The 15,947-nt window shown below is 40.7% G+C and overlaps 1 long non-coding RNA gene across 1 annotated transcript in view; it reads left to right on the plus strand.

Annotated features, from left to right (window-relative positions):
- The window catches only part of LOC129150872 (uncharacterized), a 98,538-nt gene extending 85,334 nt beyond the window's left edge, over positions 1 to 13,204 (plus strand). The window contains exons 3-4 of the long non-coding RNA XR_008557645.1: positions 6,469 to 6,541; positions 13,190 to 13,204. This is a non-coding gene — a long non-coding RNA (uncharacterized LOC129150872). The remainder of the gene's footprint in view (positions 1 to 6,468; positions 6,542 to 13,189) is intronic.
- The last annotated feature ends 2,743 nt before the right edge of the window (positions 13,205 to 15,947 follow it).

A 15,947-nucleotide genomic window follows, 5' to 3' on the forward strand; every position in this document is an offset into this window, starting at 1 on the left:
ATAGCATTCTGCCCATCTCTGATTCGTCACCCATGATAGACCAATAAAGGTGACCACTTAGATTCATAGCTGTCCAAAATGTTTTGGGTTCCTCAGCATACAGAGCTTCCTCTCTTTCAGAAGCCATGAATTTCCTGATGCTGACCTTCATTATATGTGGGTTACTAACTTCAGCGACCAAAGGTAATGGAACCCTAGAATATAAGGATGAAGGAACAAGGATGAATTATTGACATTGAGCTCCTAGGTGTCACCAAGGGGGGAAAGGATCCACTGGAAAAGTCTTGGGCCAATAAAGAGTAGCAAAAAATGCTCTTATTATGGCAGCTCCATATCCCTACTCTCTAAGAAATTGTTAGAGGCACCTATCAAGCTGGGTGTCTCCTGAGACATTTCTCCAAAGGCAAGGATTTTCTCAATCTTCTCAGCAGCTGTATATGTCTCTCTATGTAACTAACAGTGTTAACTCAGCATCACGTCACTTCTATTTGAATGATTTCACTGTTGTACCTGTCTCATTGTTGTGTCCTACTAGTTAAACTCTTACTACCATCTTGAATTATCTTTTCTCATGAAAGTACCTTCACAGGAATCTTTTATTTTTATGTTCTGAGATATGGCGAACAAGTTCATCACACTGTTTATAGATTCTGCAGAGCTGTCATGAGAAAGAGACAACATACATTTGAGTTATAAGGGGAATAAATTAAGACAGAGATAAAGACTAATATACAAGACCAATGGGGAGCTTCTATGATATTAGATAAAAATGAACGAGTTTGTTCCTCATTTGAATAGTGCTACTACTGAAAATTATCTTCGATATTTTTAGCTGTGGCATCCATATCTATCAGAAAGTCTGTTACATCTACCTGCAAATTATATCTAGAACCAACCTCACCACCTCCACTGCTACCACTCCGATTCAAGTTACTGTCATGTCTAACCTGTTACTGCTATAGCTTCCTCACAGGTCTCTGTCCTATCCTTGGCTTGTGCAGTCTCCTGTCAAGATAGCAGAGAGTATGATCTGCTCACCCTGGAAGTCAGATTATGTGTATTTTCTGTTCAAAACTCTGAAATGGCTCCCCTCTTTTCACTCAGAGCAGTAACCAGGGTTCTTATAGTGACCCACCTGGCCCTCCATGAACTGGTCCTTAGGATGTCTCTCACCTCATCTCTTTCTATTCTGGTCCCTGCTCACTTTGCTAGAGCCACACTGGCCTTAATGCTGTTCCTCAACTATGCCAGGCTTGCTGGACCCTCAGAGTTCTGTTTGTTTCTTCTAGTTAGAATGTACTTGTTCCAGATATCAGTGTGGCTAATGCCCTTACCTCCTTCAAGTTACCGTTTAATTGTCACCTTCTTTCAGACCTATGCTAACTGCTGTTTAAGAAATTGCAATCTGGCCCCATGACATTGCAAACAGATTCTACTTAAATCTGTTCTCTCTTATTTCTGTAAACCACTTATCACCTTCTCACATACAAGATAACTTGGGTTTTTTTTTAATTGTCTGTATTCCCCTAAGTTGCATATGATTTTGTCTGCTGAATTCACAAATGTACCTCAAGTGTCTAGAATTGAGTCTGCACCATAGTTAGGGGCTCAAAACTGTGTTGAATGAGGGATTATGCCCTAAATTTTTACTCTGGAGGGAATGGTTAAAAAAGAGTAGCGAGTAATGCAAGTGAGAAACAATTTTGATAAAAACTTGACAGACCAAGATGATTTAAAGAATATAGGAGAGATGAACTAAGAAACTTCTGATTTCAAGTATGGGTACCCTGGAGGAAAAGAAAAATAATCTCTGTAGAAGTGAGGAATGGAGACGCAATGATAGACTTTGTCTTGGATGAAGCGAAATGTCTACATTTTAAAATTTTTATTTTTCAATTACAGTTTACATTCAATATTTTGTATCAGTTTCATGTGTACAGTATAGTGGTTAAGCAATTATATAATTTTCAAAGAGTTTCTCCCCATATTTCCAGCACCTACTTGGTACCATCAGGCTCATAAGATACAGAGAACAGACTGCTGGCTGCCAGATGTGAGGGGGGTTGGAGAGTTGGGTAAAAAAGGTGAAGCAATTAAGAACTATAAATTGATAGTTACAAAATAGTCATGGGGATGTAAAGCACAGCATAGGGAATATAGACAATCATAGTGTAATCTACATTTTAAACTTGCAGAAAATTCTATCATGAACCAAGTAAATTTGGGCCAGTAAAATAATAAGGGAATGAATCATTGGAGAAGTGAAATAAAGCCAACATATTTCAGAGGAGGCAATGGGATCCAAATTATTTTGAGCTTTATAAATGCAAACCCAAGAAAGGTGCTTTTCATACATGATCAAATAAAATCCAAACGAGGTTGTTTTGAGAATTATTGCTCTTCCTCATATATACCAGCCTTCCTCCATCATAGAACCTTTGCTCTAGCTGCTTCCTTTGCCTAGAATACACTGACCTTGGTATTTCTCAGGGAATTTGCTGAGAAAGATGGTCATGTAGTTTGCTTGATAAAATATCATACAATGGACTGACGAGTTTCCTTTAGATTAATATATACATCCCACAACTGAATTATCACGCTGCTGAGAAATCTCCCTATATTTCTCTTGTAAGCTCATCTTCCCTCTTTCCTAGACAGGTTATTTTTAAAAGAGTTTTAAAAACATATATATTTTTATTGATTTCAGAGAGGAAGGGAGAGGGAGAGATAGAAACATCAGTGATGAGAGAGAATCATTGGTTGGCTGCTTCCTGCACGCCCCCTACTGGGGATCGAGCCTGCAACCTGGGCATGTGCCCTTGACCAGAATTGAACCCAGGACCCTTCAGTCTGCAGGCTGACCCTCTGTCCACTGAGCCAAACTGGCTAGGGCTTTTAAAAATATTTTAATTGATTTTTAGAGAGAGGAAGGGAGAGGGAGAGAAACATCGATCAGCTGCCTCCTGCATGCTCCCTACCAGGGATTAAGAGCCCACAACCTGACGACATGTGCCCTGATTGGAATCCAACGGGCAACCTTTTGGTGCATGGGACGATGCCCAAGCAACTGCGCCACACTGGCCAGGGCGGTAGACAACTATTTTGTACTGACCTTTCATTTTAACTCTCCTGCTCCGCTCCTCTGCATCACTCTCTGCCCTAGTTTATGACTATACCCCACACTTCATGATTTAAAAAATTCAAATAGAACTTTTTGTTTTTATCACTGCCAGCATTCATACCAGTAGGCCTTTGCATCCATCTTGTCTTTCCCCCTTGACAGGTTGAGGAAGTGTGCCTTCTCCATCTCAGTCACTCTGCTGTACGTTATTTTAATCTTTGTCAACTTGTCAAGGTTATGCCCTTCTGTTGTCTCATTTCCCTCTTGTACATTAATCTCTCCCTTTCTACTTGTTTCTTCTTAATTGTTTGAAAACATGCTGTTATTTCCCATTCTTTTAAAAAATATTTTTTATTGATTTTAGAGAGGCAGAGAAAGGGGGAGAGTGATAGAAACATCAATGATGAGAGAACATCATTGATTGGCTGCCTCCTGCACGCCCCCTACTGGGGAATCGAGCCTGCAACCCAGGTGTGTGCCTTGACCTGGAATAGGTCCATGCTCAACCTAAGCTATGCAGGCCAGGCTGTTTCCCATTCTTAAAAACAAAGGCGAAGAATCCACCCTTAATCCCATATTGTCCATCAAGAACTTCTTGTTTCTCTGCTCTTCCTTTCAGCTAAACTTAAGTTTTGTCACCAGATGCTACTTCCATTTCTTTTATTGACATTTCAACCAGCTTCACTTTCGTTTCTTTTCTTCCTACCACTCTGAAACCACTCTTGTCAAAGTTCCCTGTGACACTCATCACGTTAAATGCAATGGACATTTCTACCCTTATCTTACCCTCTCAGCAGTAATTGCCTACAAATGCCGACTCATTTCTTTAAGAAACATTTTCCTCTCTTGCATAATCTAGTCACCTCTGATATAACTTCCGTGGTATCCTTTCGGTATTTTCCATTTATATGCACACCAGCTGGAGCTGCACGGGCAGAATCCCCGGACACGGTTGGTTGTGTGGGGAAGATCCCTGTTCGGGGCAATCCAGAAACGACTGGGAATTATCAGCTTCCTCCGGGCTCATCTGTCAGCTGTTGGCTGGCAGGCCAGTAGATAAACATTCCTGCTCATTTGACCCTCAGGAAGGATCACTCTGATGCTTGTTTCATACACTGGCTGCCAGAGTTCCCATGGGGTTGTGCTTTAGTCAATCACAGTGATAGCTAACTGTACAGCTCACTTCTATTGGCTTTATTACTTCCCTAACTTCCCATTCCAAATTGATTTTGGGGGGGGGGTGGGGAATGCCTCTTAACGTAATTATTGTACTGACCCCTCACCCCCAGTTCTGCTTTGGGTGGAACTGATCTAATCTCTAGTGTTTCATTCTCCTGATTTGCTCTATGATTTATCTGGTTGTTCCTTTTGAGTCTTTTCCTCTTTTCTGAGCTCTCAATATCGATACTCACCAGAATTTAATTAGGTCCCCTTTTACCTCAGATTATTCCAACTTAATATACTTTATCTATTACTGTAGTTTCTAATACTACCCATAAGCAATGATTCCAAAATTTACATCTAGAGTCCAGACTTCTACTTAGATCTTATAGGTATATACCACTGCCTTGTCGACATTCTAGATCAGTGATGGCAAACCTATGACACGCGTGTCAGCACTGACACGCGTAGCCATTTCTGATGACACGCGGCTGCTCAGTGGCCGCATGCCGAGGATGAAACATTTGCTGCTCCTGAGGATGAAACATTTGCGAAATAATGTTTTTTCCTCAAAGTGACACACTACCCGAGTTATGCTCAGTTTTTTGGCAAAGTTTGACACGCCAAGCTCAAAAGGTTGCCCATCACTGTTCTAGATACATCATGCTGTTTGCCCCAAAGCAAGTACTTGAGCCCACCTTTTTCTCTTCCCTCCAAATCTTGTTCTTTCCTCAGTTTACTATTCTGTTAGTGGCAAATATCACTAATCACCCCATCTCAGTTCAGAAATGTAGTGATGCATCTTCCTCTGACCTTGTATCCAAACAATCAAAGTCTTAAATTTGTCTTCTTTCCACTACTCTCACAGCACCATTATGTCTTACCTGGCCAAAGCCTCTAACATATGTGTCCCTAATTCTAGTCTTCCCTTTTTCTAATATAATTTTCACATGAATTCCTAACTAATTGTTTAAATCATAAAGTAAATTAGCTCACATTATGTTTTGAAATAAACAAAATGCTTGATAGTAGCCTAAAGTGACTGGGGAGAAGGCATTACTACTTCAAGCTCATTTCATCTTGTGGTCCTTTGCTCTTTATACATTACTAGAGGCCTGGTGCATGAATTCGTGCATGGGTGGGGTCCCTGGAGGTGGCCTGCGGGGATCGGGCAGAAACCCACAGTCCAACACTGCCTGCAGCTCCTACCTGCTGCTCCTGCTCATCCTGGCTCCACTGCACCTGCTGCAGGTTCGCGCCCAATCAGTCCTGCTAGGCGAGGCTCACACTGCAGCAGCAGCAGCAGCAGCAGCAGCAGCGGTTGCCAGCTGTGAGCCCTGCATCTGATGCCCTCCAGAGGGGAGTGGCCTGCAGGATTGGGCCGAAACCGGCTCTCTGACATTCCTTGAGGGGTCCTAGATTGTGAAAGGGTGCAGGCCAGGCTGAGGGACCCCACCAATGCATGATTGGGGGTGAGGAGGGACTGTGGGAGGGCTCCAGGGCATGGTCGGCCCCGTCTCACCTAGTCCTGATCAGGGCCGATTGGGGCTGGCGGGGGAGGAACATGGGAGGTTGGCCAGCTGGGGAGGGACCACGGGAGGACTCCAGGGCTGGTCTGGCCCCTCTCGCCCAGTCCCAATTGACCAGACCCCAGCAGCAAGCTAACCTACTAGTTGGAGTGTCTGCCCCCTGGTGGTTAATGCACGACATTGCTACTGGATGACCAGTCAACTGTCTGCCCCCTAGTGGTCAGTTCATGTCATAGTGAGTGGTTGAGAGGCCTTAGCATATCATTAGCATATTATACTTTAATTGGTTGAACAGTCGACCTGTCACTGGACAACCGGACACTTAGCACATTAGACGTTTATTATATAGGATACTTCAGACTCATCAGCCTTCTCCAGATACATTGAAGACACTATGCAGTTTCTCAACACTGGAACCGAACATTTGCCAGTCCTTTCCTGAAATAATCTTTGTCTCCAATGTACCTTGTTGGCTCCCTTTATCCTTCTTGCCTTCTTGTTTTAAATACCAGCTCTTACAATGCCTACCCTCTCTGTCTCTTCTTCCTCCTTCTCTCCTCCCCCAATTTCCTAGGTTCCTTGGTGGCATATTTTTAATGACAACACTTTATTATGTTGTTGAGCTGAAAACTTGACCTACTTATTTACTCCTTGCAGCTGGCTGGAGAGTCAAACAATGCTGGAAGAATAATATAGGACACTGCAGAAAACGATGTTTACATACTGAAAGGTACAAACTTCTTTGTATGAACAAGCTAAATTGTTGCATTCCCGTAAACTTCGAGGACTACACTAGAAAGCCACTACCTCCCCTATTCCCTACAGATTATGTCATCAATGTTACCTGGGATGTTTTTCCTCCTTCCCCTGGAACCTGGCCCAATGATGAGGTAACATTTAACCCAGATGAAGATAGCTCAGTAACTGAGATCAGAACTCCTGGGAAGAAAGTTTCTGCACCGACTTTGGCACATACTCCTAAGAGAAATGATGGTACAACTAACTAACATTTCCTCCTGGGTATGAGACACTAGAGATAACTATTGGGAATAATATCCAGGAAGCCACTTCTACTTACCTTATTTCACCGGGGACAATTCTGTTGGGGATTGGATGACATGGAGATGGACATAATGCTACTGCCAAGACAAGAGCCAAGAGAGTTACCTTACAATTAGAAATGTGGAAAGAGAAGTATATAACAGGGATTCTCTTTACTGGGTTTAAGTTCTTTGTCTTTCTCACATGTATTAAAATATATGGTCTAATATTTGGCCTCAAGTGAACATTTGTGTGTCTGTGTGTTTTCCCATGTCCCCTCACCCCAAATGAAGGCCACAGTGTGGAGCTGCCTTTTTGGTCGAGATGAAGATTTTGATTTTAATGATGCATGAACCACCACTATCATATATGGGAGAATATATGAAGGCACATAAAAAGTTCCAGACCAGTCTTCCCTTCCCAATTCTTCCACCTTTTATTATGAGCTCTGACTTGAATCCCTGTCTGAATCATGAGATCAAATTTTGTTTAAGGTTTCAACTAGGAACTCACCCAGCTAGAGTTAGAAACTATATAATTGAGCACAAACACCGATTTAACTAGATAGAGATGAAAGTGGAACTTACCTTGGGAGCACATCATATAAAATAAAAAGCTATATCACAAGGTCTACTTATTTTTCCAATGTCCTTTCCTTTCAAAAGTCCAACTACCAGCTAGGGTGATCTCATATCATACCTCTCCGGATCTTCATTTTGTCTGTGAATACTAGTTAGGTGTAGGGTATCTATGTTTGTGTGCCTATATGCATGTGAGTTCTGTTTATATGATAACTAATGGGTCAGTAAGTTTGCTCTCTGATGTCACAGAAAAGGTAATAATTGTAAAGTTGATTAACTATTAACCTGTTGGGCTAAGGCTACCAAGAACCAGAGTCTCAGATGCCTAAATGTTTCAAAATCAAAATTCTTTTTATTTTTGTCTAGATCAATCTGCCAGTAACCATGGCTGTCGTTTGGACATTAGCTATCAGACTGCTGATCTTTCAGTAGACCTCATATTTCAATGGACCTCAGACCTCCCGTTAGGGAGACAAACCATCCGAGTGTGCCTGGGACTGAGGATCTTTCCAGATTCTGGAAGTAGAGTACCAAAATCAAGAAAGTCATTAGCAAACTGGGACAAATTACCTTCCAAATGTACCTCAGCCTAAATTGCTCTTCTCCATTTCTTTGTATAGCTGACACCTCATCACATAGGTCACAGGTCAGTTCTTCACAGAGGCATTCTTTCACCATAAAAACCTCCCCAGACCACCAGTCTGCCTTAAAAGTTGATTAATTATTCTTTTTCTTTATCTTTGCCTCAAATGTCATATCCTTAGAAATAATCCTTGGCCATGAGATCACTCCTTACCCTAAGTTGTATTATTTTCTTCCTATCACTTAAACTCTTGGAAATTATTTTGCATATTTTTTGCACTCCTTCTGAATTACTGAGTAATTTATTTATTTATGGCCAATCATAACTGCCATAATGTACATATAGTCCTGATACCTTAATCTTGCTCATGACTGTGTCCCACGCTGCTGGACAGTGCCTTGTACATGGTAAATGCTCAATAAAAATTTGCAAACATTTTAATGCAATTATTCCTATAAATTAAAAAGAGAACTGCCCTGTATGATCCAGCAATCTCACTTCTGGATATATATCTGCATGAAATGAAATTGTTATCCTGAAGAGTTATTTGCACTTCTATGTTCATTGCAGTATTTACCATGATAGCCAATGTATGGAAACAACCTAAATGTCTGTTGACAGATGAACAGATAAAGAACATGTTCCATATACACACAGGAGGATATTAATCAGCATTTCTTAAAAAGGAAATCCTGCCACTAATGACAACATGCATGAACCTGTGAGACATTAATTATGCTAAGGGAAATAAGCCAGACGAAGAAAGAAAAATACTGCATGAGCTCATTTATATGTGGAATCTCAATAATCAAACTCATAGAAGCGGAAAGTACACAGTGGTTACCAGGGGCTCTGTGGAGGAGGAAATGGGGAGTTGGTCAAGGGATATAAAGTTTGAGTTATGCAAGATGAAAAAGTTCTGAAGATTCATTGAACAACAACGTAACTATAATTAACAATGTTGTGTTGTATACTACAAATTTGGTAAAGGAATAGACCTTAAGTACTTTCACCACACACACACAAATAAAAAGAACAAAAAAGAGGTAACAAATTTTTAAAAAAGGATTAAAAGAACAAACAGGCTGAGAGATATTATTTGCAAACTCCATATCTAACAAAGAACTCAAATATAGAATATATAAAGAACTCTCAAAATTCAACAATTCAAAACAAATAATTTACTTAGAAAATTGGCAGATGAACAGACATTTCACCAAAGAGGATATATAAATGGCAAATAACGTACATGTAAAGATGTTCAACATCACTAGCAATTAGAGAAATGCAGATGAAGACCAGGATGAGGTACTACTACATAGATATTAGAACAGCTGGAATTGAAAACCATGACAATTCAAATGTTGATGAGGAGAATCTTTCATACATTCCTGGTGAGGAGTTAACCTCCCTCAGAGCCTTTGCTCTTGCTGCTCTCTCTGCCTAGAAGATTCTAGATATGCACGTGGCTAACTTCCTTAGTACATTTAGGTTGCTATTCAACATCACTTCCTCAGAGAATCTTTTTCCTTTGTTTAGTAATCTGTTCAAAATGCACACACACACACACACACCATATTATTCTCTATCCCTTACCCTACTTGTATTTTCCTTTATGGCACTTGTAACCATGTGACATTGTATGTTTGTTGTCTCTCTCATTAATCAGAATGGCAGGACTTTGCTTCTCCTCCTCTTAGACCCAGTGCCTAGAACTGTGCCTGACATATAGATCCATATTCAGCCAGTTCAGCAGTCCTGAAGAACCTGAGAGAAGTGGTCATGCAGACTCAGTTTATAGCATTTGGACACAGGAACCACCACTTCTCCAGGACAGTTCAATCATTTCCAGATGGTTCCAATCATCAGAGTTCTTTCCAATTAGTTTAAAACTGCCCTCCTGCAATTTCCACCTAAGACTTAATATACATACATATATATATATATATATATATGTGTGTGTGTGTGTGTGTGTGTGTGTGTGTGTGTGTGTGTGTGTGTCTATATATATATATATTCAGAGAGGAAGGGAGAGGGAGGGAGAGAGAGAGAGAGAAACATCAATGATGAGAAAGAATTATTGATCCGCTGCCTCCTGCACGCCCCCTACTGGGGATCAAGCCCACAACCCTGGCATGTGCCCTGACCAGGAATTGAACTGGCAACCTCCTAGTTCATAGGTCGACTCTCAACCACTGAGCCACACTGGCCAGGCTCCACCTAAGACTTTTAATTCTACCCTCTAGCCCTGCATAGAGCATATCTTTCAGAAGATAGCAACTATAACTCTCTTCAGCCCATTACTACTTGTTAAACAGGCCTCCCTTTCCATCATTTCTCAGGCATAGTCCTCTGAGATGATAGAAAGAACATGTGCTCTGAGGACAGGTAAACTAGGTCAGAACCCAGACCTCATTCGTAAGCACTGTGTCACCTTAAGCAAATCACATCTGCCTATTAGGGATCCTGCGAGGATCCTAGGGGTCATGTATGTGAGAGTTCAGTGCCTGGATTCATGCTCACTGTTTTTCTGAAGGTACTACCAGGTTATCAAGGGCAAAACAGATTTTCTGAATCTCATCATGCTGTCCCTAATACTTGCTGAATGTAGGAAAAAGAGAGTAGAATAGAAGAGTACTGGACCCATCAAAAGGAGTAAAATAACTAAGACAGACCACGGGCCCCAAAAAGAAAATTCAGAGGACTCACAAACTTCCTGCTGGAGCCCAGGCAGTTCTCCCTTCTACACCCTCTTTGTTGGAGAACCCACCTGAAATGTTTTTGCTCTATTCTTTGAGGCTGGAGTCCAAGAAAGGCTCAGAAGCAGCTAACATTAAAGAGTTGGAGTAGGAAGTAAGGAGAGAAATGCAGAGTTGGAAAGAGCTGAACTAGGACTTGGATTGTGAGGGCTCTCTGTTTCTTTCTTACTCACAATGTGACCCTAGTCAAGACTTTTCTACTCTGGGCCTGCATCTTGTCAACTGAGAAATGCCAATTCTAAGATCTATCAAGATATGAGTGAATACTATACATGCATTCATCCATTCACTGGTTTCAACAGATGTTTAGTACACACTCTGGATGTACAGAAATCCCAGCATTCAGGTGTTTCCACTGTCAGGGGGTCTCACTGTCTATTAAATGTTGCCCTCAATAGTGTTAGTACGATAGGGAAGATGAACTAAGTAACTAAAGGAAGGAAGGAGAGGGGGTGTGAGAACATAAGGAAGGAGGTTAATGACCCAAAAAGAGGAGCAATAAAGGCTCCTTGGAATGTGGGTCCATTCTCTCCGCAATGCCACAACTTGTGTAGGACTTGAGCATACTCAGCTAATGCCTTTCACTGTCTCAGATGATGTCTAGAGAAGGACTCTTAACACTAGAGATCCATTTATACTGTTGACCTGCAGGCTGATGTTCTGGGTGGTGAAACATTGTGCTCTTCTCTGATTTATTGTCCATGACTCAGCCCTACCCTAGTCAATAAAATGCAGAGTAAATATCTACCTTCCCTAGGACGTTCAGTATGCTGCAGGATCATTCCTCACCCTTCTCAAGATACAAACTCTTGTTCCTGGCTTTAGCTGTTCTTGTGGTTCTGGATCAGGCTTCCCCAGGTAACTAAACTATGGAGAGGAGGGAAAAGGGAGTAAGAATGGGGTCCTACTCATAGAATCATTGGAAAACTGAACATGTGTACGAGTTAGAATAGCCCAGGGATGACTGAGATTTGGTGAAAAGCCTTAACAATGAATATGCTCCGTTAATAAGGGCAGTCTATCACCCGACCATGATGATGTTTCCTATTAAGGAACCTGGTGAATATCAGCAGAAGCCAGGGTGTCCCTACTATCTGCAGAAGCAACCCCATGTTCTTAATATCCTTGGCCCAGATGTTCATAGAATCTCATCCCAGGCACCTTTCACTTCAATTTCACTTCCAGTTGATACTACCTCTTGCAATAACCAGTCCCATTACTTCACCTCTCCATAGTTGTTTGCCTTTGAATGCTCCTTTGAAGCAATCAGAGGAGGCATCTTGCTCTTGTCTTAGAACATATAGTGGAAAAGATGTAGGTTGGTGTTGGATATCTACAGTTTAAGGTGGTGCTGGAGTTAGGGCAGAAGATTCTGGATTCCAAATTAAACGTGGCCAGAACTCTATAACAACACAACAGGTTTCGTGGCCAAGTGGTGAATAACTTTCGAATAGAAATGTTTCCACTTAGGCTTCCCGGTGATTCTAAAGTTTGTGATTTTTAATTCCATGGTTTTCCTTTGGGTCATTGCTGTTGGAAGTTGCATCTTCTTTTGGATCAGCTTTTCAAACTGAAAGTCTTTGCCAATCACTCAGTTGTTCTAAAAGCAAAGGAAGGTAATTCTGAACTAACCCTGATTTGATTTCAGACTCCCTTAAACTCTGGTGAGGGCATCTTGAGTAGATGAGAGAGTTGAAAATGTAAAAGACACTTTGGAGAATGAATCTGCACATTGATTCATGGAATCAGAGTCATCTTGACTCTGATTTTTCTAGTCTGAACATCCTGGTGAGAAAGAGAGAATTGGAAATTCTCTACCAGGAGGGGTATCTGGGGGAAAAGAAGTAGAGGGAATCTGTCATTTAAGCCAAAATACTATGATATCTCAACTGGACTCAGTGTGCTGGGGACGCTAGGTTAGCCCTTTGTGTTTTATTGACCCAGGTAGGGCTGGGTCACAAACAATAAATCACATAAGGGCAGTGTTACACCATCCAGCACATTAGCCTGCAGGCCAGCAATATGAATTGATAATTTAGTGTTCAAAGTCCCTCTCTAGGCATCATCTGGGGCACTTGAACAGTGTCTGGCACATGGTAAGTGCCCAAAAAGTCACTGTTGAGTGAATAATGAAGGGAGGGGGGGAAACATAATTGAAGGTGTAGGCCCACTCCCTGGATTTGGGGATAAGGAGGAACCAGTGTTGATGAGACTGAAAAAAATTATGGAGATGGAAACATAAGTATAGAAATAAAGTCCAACTGAAGGAAGAGAGATAACCAATCATATCTAGTAAATGTTAAGACCAGCAGTAGGCATTCTACATGCACCATTATTACAATTACCAACATCTTTCGTAGAATAGTCTTACTCTTTTCATGTGTTTGTTTCTTAATTTCTGTTTATTTTGATAGATGGATGGTTCCAAAAGTGCAATTATTCAGTTGGCCAATGCAGGATAGCTTGCAAAGAAAATGAGAAGACGAAAGAAAAGTGTGTGGGGAACAGATTTTGCTGCCTCCCTGTAATAAAGCAGAAATCATCAGCCTTCCCAAGAAACAAGAAATGACATGTAAGACTATGGCAAGTGCAACTAACTCTCTATTTAAGATTCGTGACAAAAGAATTTTAACAGACCTTATAATGAGTCAGTGAAATGACTATGTAGGCACCTGCCTGGTTCTTGGATTTTAGATACCTGCTGGGTATTCACGTGGTCCATTAAAGAAAATATGCTCATTTCAGCTATTATATCTTGTCTCTCTAGTCCTCTGTAGCCTAACATCTTTAGGTTGTCCCAGGATATGACTAATAATATTGGTTCTCATGGTAAGATAATTTTATAGGATCTGGATTCTGAATTCCTAAGCCTATGACTAGGTGCTACTAGGTCCCTGAATGTGGATGTTTTCCACACTTAATGCAAATTCCACCTTGGCCACACATTTTAATCTGATGTCTCATCCTGGATTATTGAGATAGGCCAGTGTGATCTAGAGATCTTCTTTTGCCTGTTTAGCTCAAGGTTTAGCCCAAGGCTCTGCCTCATGGTCTCACTCTTAAAATGTATCCCTTACCTTAATCTACAATCACATTTTGCTGTCCAAAGATTGGCATGCCCTCTGACCAGGAGGCAACCATTTCTGCCCCAACCAAATGGGGGAAGTAGTAAAAACAAAACAAAAGAAACCCCCTCAGCATTTACTGAGAATTTACTGTGTGCAAGACCTTGTTCTAAACACTTAACATATATAACTTCATTTTATCCAACAACTGGTCCACGATGTTGTTACCTCAGAGGTATGGCAGTTTCAGTTCCCGACCACCTAAACAAGCCGAATAGTGCAATAGCGAGACACATTTTTTGGTTTCCCAGTGCATATAAAAGTTATATTTATACTGTATTACAGTCTATTAATTATACAATAGCATTGCGTCTAAAAATCCATGTACATACTTTTAATTAAAAAAATACTTTATTACTAAAAAATGCCAACCATCATCTGAGCCTTCAGCAAGTCATAATTGTTTTGGTGGTGGTTGCCACAAACATTCAATTCATAAAAAAATAAATAAATAACAATATCTGTGAGGCACAATTAAAGCAAAGCACATAAAACGAGGTATGCCGGTATAGTGTATTATGTCCCTTTCGCAGGAGAGGAAACTAAGTCTCAGAGAGTTTAAATGCCCCGCCCCAAAAGGCACAGATATCTGGTTCAGTGGCAAGACTTTGAACCCATGGTGACTGAATGATACATTAAGGTTCCTCAAAGTGAAAAATGATTGTTGCAGTAAGAATAGCTTTCCTTGAGTGGGAGCGGCCAGGGAGAGGTCAATGGGGGGAAAGGAGACATATGTAATACTTTAAACAATCAAGAACTTAAATTAAAAAAAATTCAGATACAAGAAAGGAAGGAAAGAAGAAAGAAAGAAAGGAAGAAAGGAAAGAAAGAAAGAAAGAAAGAAAGAAAGAAAGAAAGAAAGAAAGAAAGAAAGAAAGAAAGAAAGAAAGAAAGAAGAAGAGGAAGGAAGGAAGGAAGGAAGGAAGGAAGGAAGGAAGGAAGGAAGGAAGGAAGGAAAGAAGGAAGGAAGAAAGAAAGAAAGAAAGAAAGAAAGAAAGAAAGAAAGAAAGAAAGAAAGAAAGAAAGAAAGAAAGAAAAGAAAAGAAAAGAAAAAAGAAAGAAAGAAAGAAAGAAAGAAAGAAAGAAAGAAAAAAAAGAAAGAAAGAGAAAGAAAGGAAAACTTCCCTTTACTCTTCCTACCCAGAACCCACTTCCTTAATGTGGAAGGTGTGGTGAAAGGGACAGCTTTGTGAGTCTCCCTGTGGTTAAAATAAGTAACAAACCCAGCACTAACTGGTGTACCCAAGCACAAATATAAATGATCCTGCGTTCCAGTTAAAGAGGAAGTTGTACCCACTTAGCAGACAGTCTTAGTTCTGAGGCCAATGCCAGTCAGGTCTAAAGTTGAACACAGTCAAAAGACAATGTGCAAAAATCATCACAATAATTCCAGCTTCTTATTTTTCAACCCATTTCTCAAAGTATGTTTACATTGATTCTCTCATTTACCCCACTGCAATACCATGAAGTAATATTTATATCCTAAACCTAAGAGGCTGTCCTTGGGATATCTGGAGAATGGATCAGAGTCTAGATCTCAGATTACCTAGACATTGTGATTCCAATGAATAGTTCAACTTCAACCCAGACCACACCAATGGCTGCAGAAAATCCTTAGAAGCTACCTGTTCTTGTACCATGAGTTTTTGTATATTTTTTTGCTTGAGAAATTATGCCCACAAAGGAACCTAGGAGTCTTAGAGAGTTGGGAAAACATGACTCCAGGTCTTTAATCCTAAAGAAGTGAAAAGGGTGCAGAGGAAATGCAGATGGACTAATAGGATATGACTAAAATAATCTTACTACCCTAGGCCTCAGTTTGCCCATCCCCAAAATGGAAATGTTGGACTAGATTATAAACTCCATATATCTTTCAAACCTTAACACCTTCTTCATTCTTGAAATTATGGTGAAAATCTACTCTCTACCTCAGACTTTAAAAGATGCCACCTCAGAAAGCAAAGACGTGGAAGATGAGAGAGATTAAGAAACAGGAAAGTGGCCTCAATCTAAGTACTCAAATCATAATCCTAAAATATATCTGAGA

Source organism: Eptesicus fuscus, chromosome 12 (genome assembly GCF_027574615.1).
Source record: "Eptesicus fuscus isolate TK198812 chromosome 12, DD_ASM_mEF_20220401, whole genome shotgun sequence".
Lineage (NCBI taxonomy): Eukaryota > Metazoa > Chordata > Mammalia > Chiroptera > Vespertilionidae > Eptesicus > Eptesicus fuscus.